The sequence below is a fragment of the Dendrobates tinctorius genome, unplaced genomic scaffold (assembly GCF_039654945.1).
Source record: "Dendrobates tinctorius isolate UK_male_01 unplaced genomic scaffold, ASM3965494v1 ptg000063l, whole genome shotgun sequence".
NCBI classification, from domain to species: domain Eukaryota; kingdom Metazoa; phylum Chordata; class Amphibia; order Anura; family Dendrobatidae; genus Dendrobates; species Dendrobates tinctorius.
In genome coordinates this window covers 30,667,767-30,679,423 of record NW_027361731.1, presented here as the reverse complement: position 1 = coordinate 30,679,423, position 11,657 = coordinate 30,667,767, and the positions used below count along the sequence as shown (strand labels likewise).

General features: G+C 59.6%; 1 non-coding gene across 1 annotated transcript; it reads right to left on the bottom strand.

Annotated features, from left to right (window-relative positions):
* Window positions 1-1,981: 1,981 nt before the first annotated feature.
* TRNAR-CCG (transfer RNA arginine (anticodon CCG)) lies at window positions 1,982-2,054 on the bottom strand. Its single transcript has one exon. It is a non-coding gene; the product is annotated as a tRNA-Arg (tRNA).
* Between the last annotated feature and the right edge of the window lie 9,603 nt (window positions 2,055-11,657).

The following is an 11,657-nucleotide window of genomic DNA, read 5'->3' as shown; positions in this document are numbered from 1 at the left end:
ATACCAGGATTGGGGGGTGAGAGGACCATGCATACCCCAAAAGGGGGGTAAGAGGACCATGCATACCAGGATTGGGGGGGAGAGAGGACCATGCATACCATGAAAGGGGGGTGAGGGGACCATGCATACCAAGATTGGGGGGGTGAGAAGACCATGCATACCAGTATAGGGGGTGAGGGGACCATGCATACCAAGATTGGGGGGGGTGAGAAGACCATGCATACCAGTATAGGGGGTGAGGGGACCATGCATAGCAGGGTAGGGGGGTGAGGGGACCATGCATACCATGAAAGGGGGGTGAGGGGACCATGCATAGCAGGGTAGGGGGGTGAGGGGTAGCATGCATACCAGGATAGGGGGGGTGAGAGGACCTTACATTCCAGAATGGGGTGCCAGGCATACCAGGATTGGGGGGTGAGGAGACCATGCATACCAGGATTGGGAGGGGGGGTGAGAGGACCATGCATACCATGAAAGGGGGGTGAGGGGACCATGCATACCAAGATTGGGGGGGTGAGAAGACCATGCATACCAGTATAGGGGGTGAGGGGACCATGCATAGCAGGGTAGGGGGGTGAGGGGACCATGCATACCATGAAAGGGGGGTGAGGGGACCATGCATACCATGAAAGGGGGGTGAGGGGACCATGCATAGCAGGGTAGGGGGGTGAGGGGTAGCATGCATACCAGGATAGGGGGGGTGAGAGGACCTTACATTCCAGAATGGGGTGCCAGGCATACCAGGATTGGGGGGTGAGGAGACCATGCATACCAGGATTGGGAGGGGGGGTGAGAGGACCATGCATACCATGAAAGGGGGGTGAGGGGACCATGCATACCAAGATTGGGGGGGTGAGAAGACCATGCATACCAGTATAGGGGGTGAGGGGACCATGCCTAGCAGGGTAGGGGGGTGAGGGGACCATGCATACCATGAAAGGGGGGTGAGGGGACCATGCATAGCAGGGTAGGGGGGTGAGGGGTAGCATGCATACCAGGATAGGGGGGGTGAGAGGACCTTACATTCCAGAATGGGGTGCCAGGCATACCAGGATTGGGGGGTGAGGGGACCATGCATACCATTATAGGGATGAGGGGTGCCATGCATACCAGGATAGGAGAGGGCAGCACATGCCAGGATGGGAGACCATATACCAATAAAACTGCCCGCCACCCGGGCGTAGAACGGGTTCATAGCTAGTGTAAATCTAACGGATATGTAATGTTTCACTGTATGTAACCATGTCTCATATCCTGTCGGGTTCTGTAATGATTTTACAGAAGCCGACAATTGAATTATCGGCTATTCTGCTATCTAGCTCTGTATGAAATATAAAGACATATAGAGAGAGGCTGTATATGTGTTTTCACGGATATTTCAGGCCATGGACCCATTATATGTCCATTTTACACGCCGGGGAGAATCTCTCACCTCACGGCTGTCACACGGAGCACTGATCAGGGAACATTGCTGCGATTCGGGTCCGTGTAACATGGAGCGTATTCCTCTACGCTGTGTGTCGGCCTGTAAGCTTCCCAGACTCCAGGTCTCTTCACCAGGCACGGAAGAATACAACACCTGAAGGGCGGACAGAGAGAGGTTCCTGCAGCTGTGGGGAGGGCAGGGGGCTTCTGACAATGAGGCTTCTTAGATTTGGGGGCTGCCTACAGCACAGCAGTGGGGGGTCTGGGGATATGGACTGTAATCAGGCATCTTTTTGTGGTAATGGTTGTAATTTCCGTGCTGTAGTTGACCACTAGAGGCTCGCTAGAGTGAGGGGTTAATGCTCCCGTGTTACCGGCGCTGCTCACGGCTGCACATGCGCACTACTGACCGCCGGGCGCTGAGGTAAAACTTCTCCTGTGAGGCGGCGGCGCGGAGGGGTCGCTGATCACCTCACACCGCAGCAGGTCGCAGCTTCTTCCGCACAATGAGTTTTCTTCTGTTTTTATTTTTTTTAGTCAAAACGTGATTCTGGAGCGACCCAGATGGGACTCGAACCCACAATCCCCAGCTCCGGAGGCTGATGCCTTATCCATTAGGCCACTGGGTCACTACTCGTCTGCCAGCCTCACACACGTTTCTTACGTCTGACGACAGCAGAACTCCCGCCCCTGTGGTGACTGACACCAATCACAGCGGAGCATCACCAGGAGAAGGCGGAGCCATGACATGGTTTACCTCACAACAGAGTGAACGTTGCAAAGCTGGGAGTGCGGCGACATCTAGCAGACACACATGTAAAGAGGACCATAGACGGCGCAGGCAGACAAGGCAAAGTCCTGCGCTCTACACCGTGTTCACACAATGCGTTTATACTTAAGAACAAAATGCTGCAACAAAACGCATGGTGTAAAAAGAGGAAAGTGACAGAAAGCAACTACACAGAACAGAGCGCGTCACCTGTGCATGAGAGGAAAAGAGACAGAAGAGGAGAAGGGGAGCCATCATGTGTGACCGTGTCCACAGGACAATGGGCAACGCAACACAGACCTCACGTGTGATCAGGGCCGGAGGAAGGTCAGACCTCACGTGTGATCAGGGCCGGAGGATGGTCAGACTTCACGTGTGATCAGGGCCGGAGGAAGGTCAGACCTCACGTGTGATCAGGGCCGGAGGAAGGTCAGACCTCACGTGTGATCAGGGCCGGAGGATGGTCAGACCTCACGTGTGATCAGGGCCGGAGGATGGTCAGACCTCACGTGTGATCAGGGCCGGAGGAAGGTCAGACCTCACGTGTGATGGAGGATGGTCAGACCTCACGTGTGATCAGGGCCGGAGGAAGGTCAGACCTCACGTGTGATCACGGCCGGAGGAAGGTCAGACCTCACGTGTGATCACGGCCGGAGGAAGGTCAGACCTCACATGTGATCAGGGCCGGAGGATGGTCAGACCTCACGTGTGATCAGGGCCGGAGGATGGTCAGACCTCACGTGTGATCAGGGCCGGAGGATGGTCAGACCTCACGTGTGATCAGGGCCGGAGGAAGGTCAGACCTCACGTGTGATGGAGGATGGTCAGACCTCACGTGTGATCAGGGCCGGAGGAAGGTCAGACCTCACGTGTGATCACGGCCGGAGGAAGGTCAGACCTCACGTGTGATCACGGCCGGAGGAAGGTCAGACCTCACATGTGATCAGGGCCGGAGGATGGTCAGACCTCACGTGTGATCAGGGCCGGAGGATGGTCAGACCTCACGTGTGATCAGGGCCGGAGGATGGTCAGACCTCACGTGTGATCAGGGCCGGAGGATGGTCAGACCTCACGTGTGATCAGGGCCGGAGGAAGGTCAGACCTCACGTGTGATGGAGGATGGTCAGACCTCACGTGTGATCAGGGCCGGAGGAAGGTCAGACCTCACGTGTGATCACGGCCGGAGGAAGGTCAGACCTCACGTGTGATCACGGCCGGAGGAAGGTCAGACCTCACGTGTGATCAGGGCCGGAGGATGGTCAGACCTCACGTGTGATCAGGGCCGGAGGATGGTCAGACCTCACGTGTGATCAGGGCCGGAGGAAGGTCAGACCTCACGTGTGATCAGGGCCGGAGGAAGGTCAGACCTCACGTGTGATCAGGGCCGGAGGAAGATCAGACCTCACGTGTGATCAGGGCCGGAGGAAGGTCAGACCTCACGTGTGATCAGGGCCGGAGGAAGATCAGACCTCACGTGTGATCAGGGCCGGAGGAAGGTCAGACCTCACGTGTGATCAGGGCCGGAGGAAGGTCAGACCTCACGTGTGATCAGGGCCGGAGGAAGGTCAGACCTCACGTGTGATCACGGCCGGAGGAAGGTCAGACCTCACGTGTGATCAGGGCCGGAGGATGGTCAGACCTCACGTGTGATCAGGGCCGGAGGATGGTCAGACCTCACGTGTGATCAGGGCCGGAGGAAGGTCAGACCTCACGTGTGATCAGGGCCGGAGGAAGGTCAGACCTCACGTGTGATCAGGGCCGGAGGAAGGTCAGACCTCACGTGTGATCACGGCCGGAGGAAGGTCAGACCTCACGTGTGATCACGGCCGGAGGAAGGTCAGACCTCACGTGTGATCACGGCCGGAGGAAGGTCAGACCTCACGTGTGATCACGGCCGGAGGATGGTCAGACCTCACGTGTGATCACGGCCGGAGGAAGGTCAGACCTCACGTGTGATCACGGCCGGAGGAAGGTCAGACCTCACGTGTGATCAGGGCCGGAGGATGGTCAGACCTCACGTGTGATCAGGGCCGGAGGAAGGTCAGACCTCACGTGTGATCAGGGCCGGAGGAAGGTCAGACCTCACGTGTGATCAGGGCCGGAGGAAGGTCAGACATCACGTGTGATCAGGGCCGGAGGATGGTCAGACCTCACGTGTGATCAGGGCCGGAGGAAGGTCAGACCTCACGTGTGATCAGGGCCGGAGGAAGGTCAGACCTCACGTGTGATCAGGGCCGGAGGATGGTCAGACCTCACGTGTGATCAGGGCCGGAGGATGGTCAGACCTCACGTGTGATCAGGGCCGGAGGAAGGTCAGACCTCACGTGTGATGGAGGATGGTCAGACCTCACGTGTGATCAGGGCCGGAGGAAGGTCAGACCTCACGTGTGATCACGGCCGGAGGAAGGTCAGACCTCACGTGTGATCACGGCCGGAGGAAGGTCAGACCTCACGTGTGATCAGGGCCGGAGGATGGTCAGACCTCACGTGTGATCAGGGCCGGAGGATGGTCAGACCTCACGTGTGATCAGGGCCGGAGGAAGGTCAGACCTCACGTGTGATCAGGGCCGGAGGAAGGTCAGACCTCACGTGTGATCAGGGCCGGAGGAAGATCAGACCTCACGTGTGATCAGGGCCGGAGGAAGGTCAGACCTCACGTGTGATCAGGGCCGGAGGAAGATCAGACCTCACGTGTGATCAGGGCCGGAGGAAGGTCAGACCTCACGTGTGATCAGGGCCGGAGGAAGGTCAGACCTCACGTGTGATCAGGGCCGGAGGAAGGTCAGACCTCACGTGTGATCACGGCCGGAGGAAGGTCAGACCTCACGTGTGATCAGGGCCGGAGGATGGTCAGACCTCACGTGTGATCAGGGCCGGAGGATGGTCAGACCTCACGTGTGATCAGGGCCGGAGGAAGGTCAGACCTCACGTGTGATCAGGGCCGGAGGAAGGTCAGACCTCACGTGTGATCAGGGCCGGAGGAAGGTCAGACCTCACGTGTGATCACGGCCGGAGGAAGGTCAGACCTCACGTGTGATCACGGCCGGAGGAAGGTCAGACCTCACGTGTGATCACGGCCGGAGGAAGGTCAGACCTCACGTGTGATCACGGCCGGAGGATGGTCAGACCTCACGTGTGATCACGGCCGGAGGAAGGTCAGACCTCACGTGTGATCACGGCCGGAGGAAGGTCAGACCTCACGTGTGATCAGGGCCGGAGGATGGTCAGACCTCACGTGTGATCAGGGCCGGAGGAAGGTCAGACCTCACGTGTGATCAGGGCCGGAGGAAGGTCAGACCTCACGTGTGATCAGGGCCGGAGGAAGGTCAGACCTCACGTGTGATCAGGGCCGGAGGATGGTCAGACCTCACGTGTGATCAGGGCCGGAGGAAGGTCAGACCTCACGTGTGATCAGGGCCGGAGGAAGGTCAGACCTCACGTGTGATCAGGGCCGGAGGATGGTCAGACCTCACGTGTGATCAGGGCCGGAGGATGGTCAGACCTCACGTGTGATCAGGGCCGGAGGAAGGTCAGACCTCACGTGTGATGGAGGATGGTCAGACCTCACGTGTGATCAGGGCCGGAGGAAGGTCAGACCTCACGTGTGATCACGGCCGGAGGAAGGTCAGACCTCACGTGTGATCACGGCCGGAGGAAGGTCAGACCTCACGTGTGATCAGGGCCGGAGGATGGTCAGACCTCACGTGTGATCAGGGCCGGAGGATGGTCAGACCTCACGTGTGATCAGGGCCGGAGGAAGGTCAGACCTCACGTGTGATCAGGGCCGGAGGAAGGTCAGACCTCACGTGTGATCAGGGCCGGAGGAAGATCAGACCTCACGTGTGATCAGGGCCGGAGGAAGGTCAGACCTCACGTGTGATCAGGGCCGGAGGAAGATCAGACCTCACGTGTGATCAGGGCCGGAGGAAGGTCAGACCTCACGTGTGATCAGGGCCGGAGGAAGGTCAGACCTCACGTGTGATCAGGGCCGGAGGAAGGTCAGACCTCACGTGTGATCACGGCCGGAGGAAGGTCAGACCTCACGTGTGATCAGGGCCGGAGGATGGTCAGACCTCACGTGTGATCAGGGCCGGAGGATGGTCAGACCTCACGTGTGATCAGGGCCGGAGGAAGGTCAGACCTCACGTGTGATCAGGGCCGGAGGAAGGTCAGACCTCACGTGTGATCAGGGCCGGAGGAAGGTCAGACCTCACGTGTGATCACGGCCGGAGGAAGGTCAGACCTCACGTGTGATCACGGCCGGAGGAAGGTCAGACCTCACGTGTGATCACGGCCGGAGGAAGGTCAGACCTCACGTGTGATCACGGCCGGAGGAAGGTCAGACCTCACGTGTGATCAGGGCCGGAGGATGGTCAGACCTCACGTGTGATCAGGGCCGGAGGATGGTCAGACCTCACGTGTGATCAGGGCCGGAGGAAGGTCAGACCTCACGTGTGATCAGGGCCGGAGGAAGGTCAGACCTCACGTGTGATCAGGGCCGGAGGAAGATCAGACCTCACGTGTGATCAGGGCCGGAGGAAGGTCAGACCTCACGTGTGATCAGGGCCGGAGGAAGATCAGACCTCACGTGTGATCAGGGCCGGAGGAAGGTCAGACCTCACGTGTGATCAGGGCCGGAGGAAGGTCAGACCTCACGTGTGATCAGGGCCGGAGGAAGGTCAGACCTCACGTGTGATCAGGGCCGGAGGAAGGTCAGACATCACGTGTGATCAGGGCCGGAGGAAGGTCAGACCTCACGTGTGATCAGGGCCGGAGGAAGGTCAGACCTCACGTGTGATCAGGGCCGGAGGAAGGTCAGACCTCACGTGTGATCAGGGCCGGAGGAAGGTCAGACCTCACGTGTGATCAGGGCCGGAGGAAGGTCAGACCTCACGTGTGATCAGGGCCGGAGGAAGGTCAGACCTCACGTGTGATCAGGGCCGGAGGAAGGTCAGACCTCACGTGTGATCAGGGCCGGAGGAAGATCAGACCTCACGTGTGATCAGGGCCGGAGGAAGGTCAGACCTCACGTGTGATCAGGGCCGGAGGAAGGTCAGACCTCACGTGTGATCAGGGCCGGAGGAAGATCAGACCTCACGTGTGATCAGGGCCGGAGGAAGGTCAGACCTCACGTGTGATCAGGGCCGGAGGAAGGTCAGACCTCACGTGTGATGGAGGATGGTCAGACCTCACGTGTGATCAGGGCCGGAGGAAGGTCAGACCTCACGTGTGATCACGGCCGGAGGAAGGTCAGACCTCACGTGTGATCAGGGCCGGAGGAAGGTCAGACCTCACGTGTGATCAGGGCCGGAGGATGGTCAGACCTCACGTGTGATCAGGGCCGGAGGATGGTCAGACCTCACGTGTGATCAGGGCCGGAGGAAGGTCAGACCTCACGTGTGATGGAGGATGGTCAGACCTCACGTGTGATCAGGGCCGGAGGAAGGTCAGACCTCACGTGTGATCACGGCCGGAGGAAGGTCAGACCTCACGTGTGATCACGGCCGGAGGAAGGTCAGACCTCACGTGTGATCAGGGCCGGAGGATGGTCAGACCTCACGTGTGATCAGGGCCGGAGGATGGTCAGACCTCACGTGTGATCAGGGCCGGAGGAAGGTCAGACCTCACGTGTGATCAGGGCCGGAGGAAGGTCAGACCTCACGTGTGATCAGGGCCGGAGGAAGATCAGACCTCACGTGTGATCAGGGCCGGAGGAAGGTCAGACCTCACGTGTGATCAGGGCCGGAGGAAGGTCAGACCTCACGTGTGATGGAGGATGGTCAGACCTCACGTGTGATCAGGGCCGGAGGAAGGTCAGACCTCACGTGTGATCACGGCCGGAGGAAGGTCAGACCTCACGTGTGATCACGGCCGGAGGAAGGTCAGACCTCACGTGTGATCAGGGCCGGAGGATGGTCAGACCTCACGTGTGATCAGGGCCGGAGGATGGTCAGACCTCACGTGTGATCAGGGCCGGAGGAAGGTCAGACCTCACGTGTGATCAGGGCCGGAGGAAGGTCAGACCTCACGTGTGATCAGGGCCGGAGGAAGATCAGACCTCACGTGTGATCAGGGCCGGAGGAAGGTCAGACCTCACGTGTGATCAGGGCCGGAGGAAGATCAGACCTCACGTGTGATCAGGGCCGGAGGAAGGTCAGACCTCACGTGTGATCAGGGCCGGAGGAAGGTCAGACCTCACGTGTGATCAGGGCCGGAGGAAGGTCAGACCTCACGTGTGATCAGGGCCGGAGGAAGGTCAGACATCACGTGTGATCAGGGCCGGAGGAAGGTCAGACCTCACGTGTGATCAGGGCCGGAGGAAGGTCAGACCTCACGTGTGATCAGGGCCGGAGGAAGGTCAGACCTCACGTGTGATCAGGGCCGGAGGAAGGTCAGACCTCACGTGTGATCAGGGCCGGAGGAAGATCAGACCTCACGTGTGATCAGGGCCGGAGGAAGGTCAGACCTCACGTGTGATCAGGGCCGGAGGAAGGTCAGACCTCACGTGTGATCAGGGCCGGAGGAAGGTCAGACCTCACGTGTGATCAGGGCCGGAGGAAGGTCAGACCTCACGTGTGATCAGGGCCGGAGGAAGGTCAGACCTCAAGTGTGATCAGGGCCGGAGGAAGGTCAGACCTCACGTGTGATCAGGGCCGGAGGAAGGTCAGACCTCACGTGTGATCAGGGCCGGAGGAAGGTCAGACCTCACGTGTGATCAGGGCCGGAGGAAGATCAGACCTCACGTGTGATCAGGGCCGGAGGAAGGTCAGACCTCACGTGTGATCAGGGCCGGAGGAAGGTCAGACCTCACGTGTGATCAGGGCCGGAGGAAGATCAGACCTCACGTGTGATCAGGGCCGGAGGAAGGTCAGACCTCACGTGTGATCAGGGCCGGAGGAAGATCAGACCTCACGTGTGATCAGGGCCGGAGGAAGGTCAGACCTCACGTGTGATCACGGTTGGAGGATAGTCAGACTTCACGTGTGATCAGGGCCGGAGGAAGGTCAGACCTCACGTGTGATCACGGCCGGAGGAAGGTCAGACCTCACGTGTGATCACGGCCGGAGGAAGGTCAGACCTCACGTGTGATCAGGGCCGGAGGATGGTCAGACCTCACGTGTGATCAGGGCCGGAGGATGGTCAGACCTCACGTGTGATCAGGGCCGGAGGATGGTCAGACCTCACGTGTGATCAGGGCCGGAGGAAGATCAGACCTCACGTGTGATCAGGGCCGGAGGAAGATCAGACCTCACGTGTGATCAGGGCCGGAGGAAGGTCAGACCTCACGTGTGATCAGGGCCGGAGGAAGATCAGACCTCACGTGTGATCAGGGCCGGAGGAAGGTCAGACCTCACGTGTGATCAGGGCCGGAGGAAGATCAGACCTCACGTGTGATCAGGGCCGGAGGAAGGTCAGACCTCACGTGTGATCAGGGCCGGAGGAAGGTCAGACCTCACGTGTGATCAGGGCCGGAGGATGGTCAGACCTCACGTGTGATCAGGGCCGGAGGAAGGTCAGACCTCACGTGTGATCAGGGCCGGAGGAAGGTCAGACCTCACGTGTGATCAGGGCCGGAGGAAGGTCAGACTTCACGTGTGATCAGGGCCGGAGGAAGGTCAGACCTCACGTGTGATCAGGGCCGGAGGAAGGTCAGACCTCACTTGTGATCAGGGCCGGAGGAAGATCAGACCTCACGTGTGATCAGGGCCGGAGGAAGGTCAGACCTCACGTGTGATCAGGGCCGGAGGAAGGTCAGACCTCACGTGTGATCAGGGCCGGAGGATGGTCAGACCTCACGTGTGATCAGGGCCGGAGGAAGGTCAGACCTCACGTGTGATCAGGGCCGGAGGAAGGTCAGACCTCACGTGTGATCAGGGCCGGAGGAAGATCAGACCTCACGTGTGATCAGGGCCGGAGGAAGGTCAGACCTCACGTGTGATCAGGGCCGGAGGAAGGTCAGACCTCACGTGTGATCAGGGCCGGAGGAAGGTCAGACTTCACGTGTGATCAGGGCCGGAGGAAGGTCAGACTTCACGTGTGATCAGGGCCGGAGGAAGATCAGACCTCACGTGTGATCAGGGCCGGAGGAAGGTCAGACCTCACGTGTGATCAGGGCCGGAGGAAGGTCAGACCTCACGTGTGATCAGGGCCGGAGGAAGATCAGACCTCACGTGTGATCAGGGCCGGAGGAAGGTCAGACCTCACGTGTGATCAGGGCCGGAGGAAGGTCAGACCTCACGTGTGATCAGGGCCGGAGGAAGGTCAGACCTCACGTGTGATCAGGGCCGGAGGAAGATCAGACCTCACGTGTGATCAGGGCCGGAGGAAGGTCAGACCTCACGTGTGATCAGGGCCGGAGGAAGGTCAGACTTCACGTGTGATCAGGGCCGGAGGAAGGTCAGACCTCACGTGTGATCAGGGCCGGAGGAAGATCAGACCTCACGTGTGATCAGGGCCGGAGGAAGGTCAGACCTCACGTGTGATCAGGGCCGGAGGAAGGTCAGACCTCACGTGTGATCAGGGCCGGAGGAAGATCAGACCTCACGTGTGATCAGGGCCGGAGGAAGGTCAGACCTCACGTGTGATCAGGGCCGGAGGAAGGTCAGACCTCACGTGTGATCAGGGCCGGAGGAAGGTCAGACCTCACGTGTGATCAGGGCCGGAGGAAGGTCAGACCTCACGTGTGATCAGGGCCGGAGGAAGGTCAGACCTCACGTGTGATCAGGGCCGGAGGAAGGTCAGACTTCACGTGTGATCAGGGCCGGAGGAAGGTCAGACTTCACGTGTGATCAGGGCCGGAGGAAGGTCAGACCTCACGTGTGATCAGGGCCGGAGGAAGGTCAGACCTCACGTGTGATCAGGGCCGGAGGAAGATCAGACCTCACGTGTGATCAGGGCCGGAGGAAGGTCAGACCTCACGTGTGATCAGGGCCGGAGGAAGGTCAGACTTCACGTGTGATCAGGGCCGGAGGAAGATCAGACCTCACGTGTGATCAGGGCCGGAGGAAGGTCAGACCTCACGTGTGATCAGGGCCGGAGGAAGGTCAGACCTCACGTGTGATCAGGGCCGGAGGAAGATCAGACCTCACGTGTGATCAGGGCCGGAGGAAGGTCAGACCTCACGTGTGATCAGGGCCGGAGGAAGGTCAGACTTCACGTGTGATCAGGGCCGGAGGATGGTCAGACTTCACGTGTGATCAGGGCCGGAGGAAGGTCAGACCTCACGTGTGATCAGGGCCGGAGGAAGGTCAGACCTCACGTGTGATCAGGGCCGGAGGAAGGTCAGACCTCACGTGTGATCAGGGCCGGAGGAAGGTCAGACTTCACGTGTGATCAGGGCCGGAGGAAGGTCAGACCTCACGTGTGATCAGGGCCGGAGGAAGGTCAGACCTCACATGTGATCAGGGCCGGAGGATGGTCAGACTTCACGTGTGATCAGGGCCGGAGGAAGGTCAGACTTCAC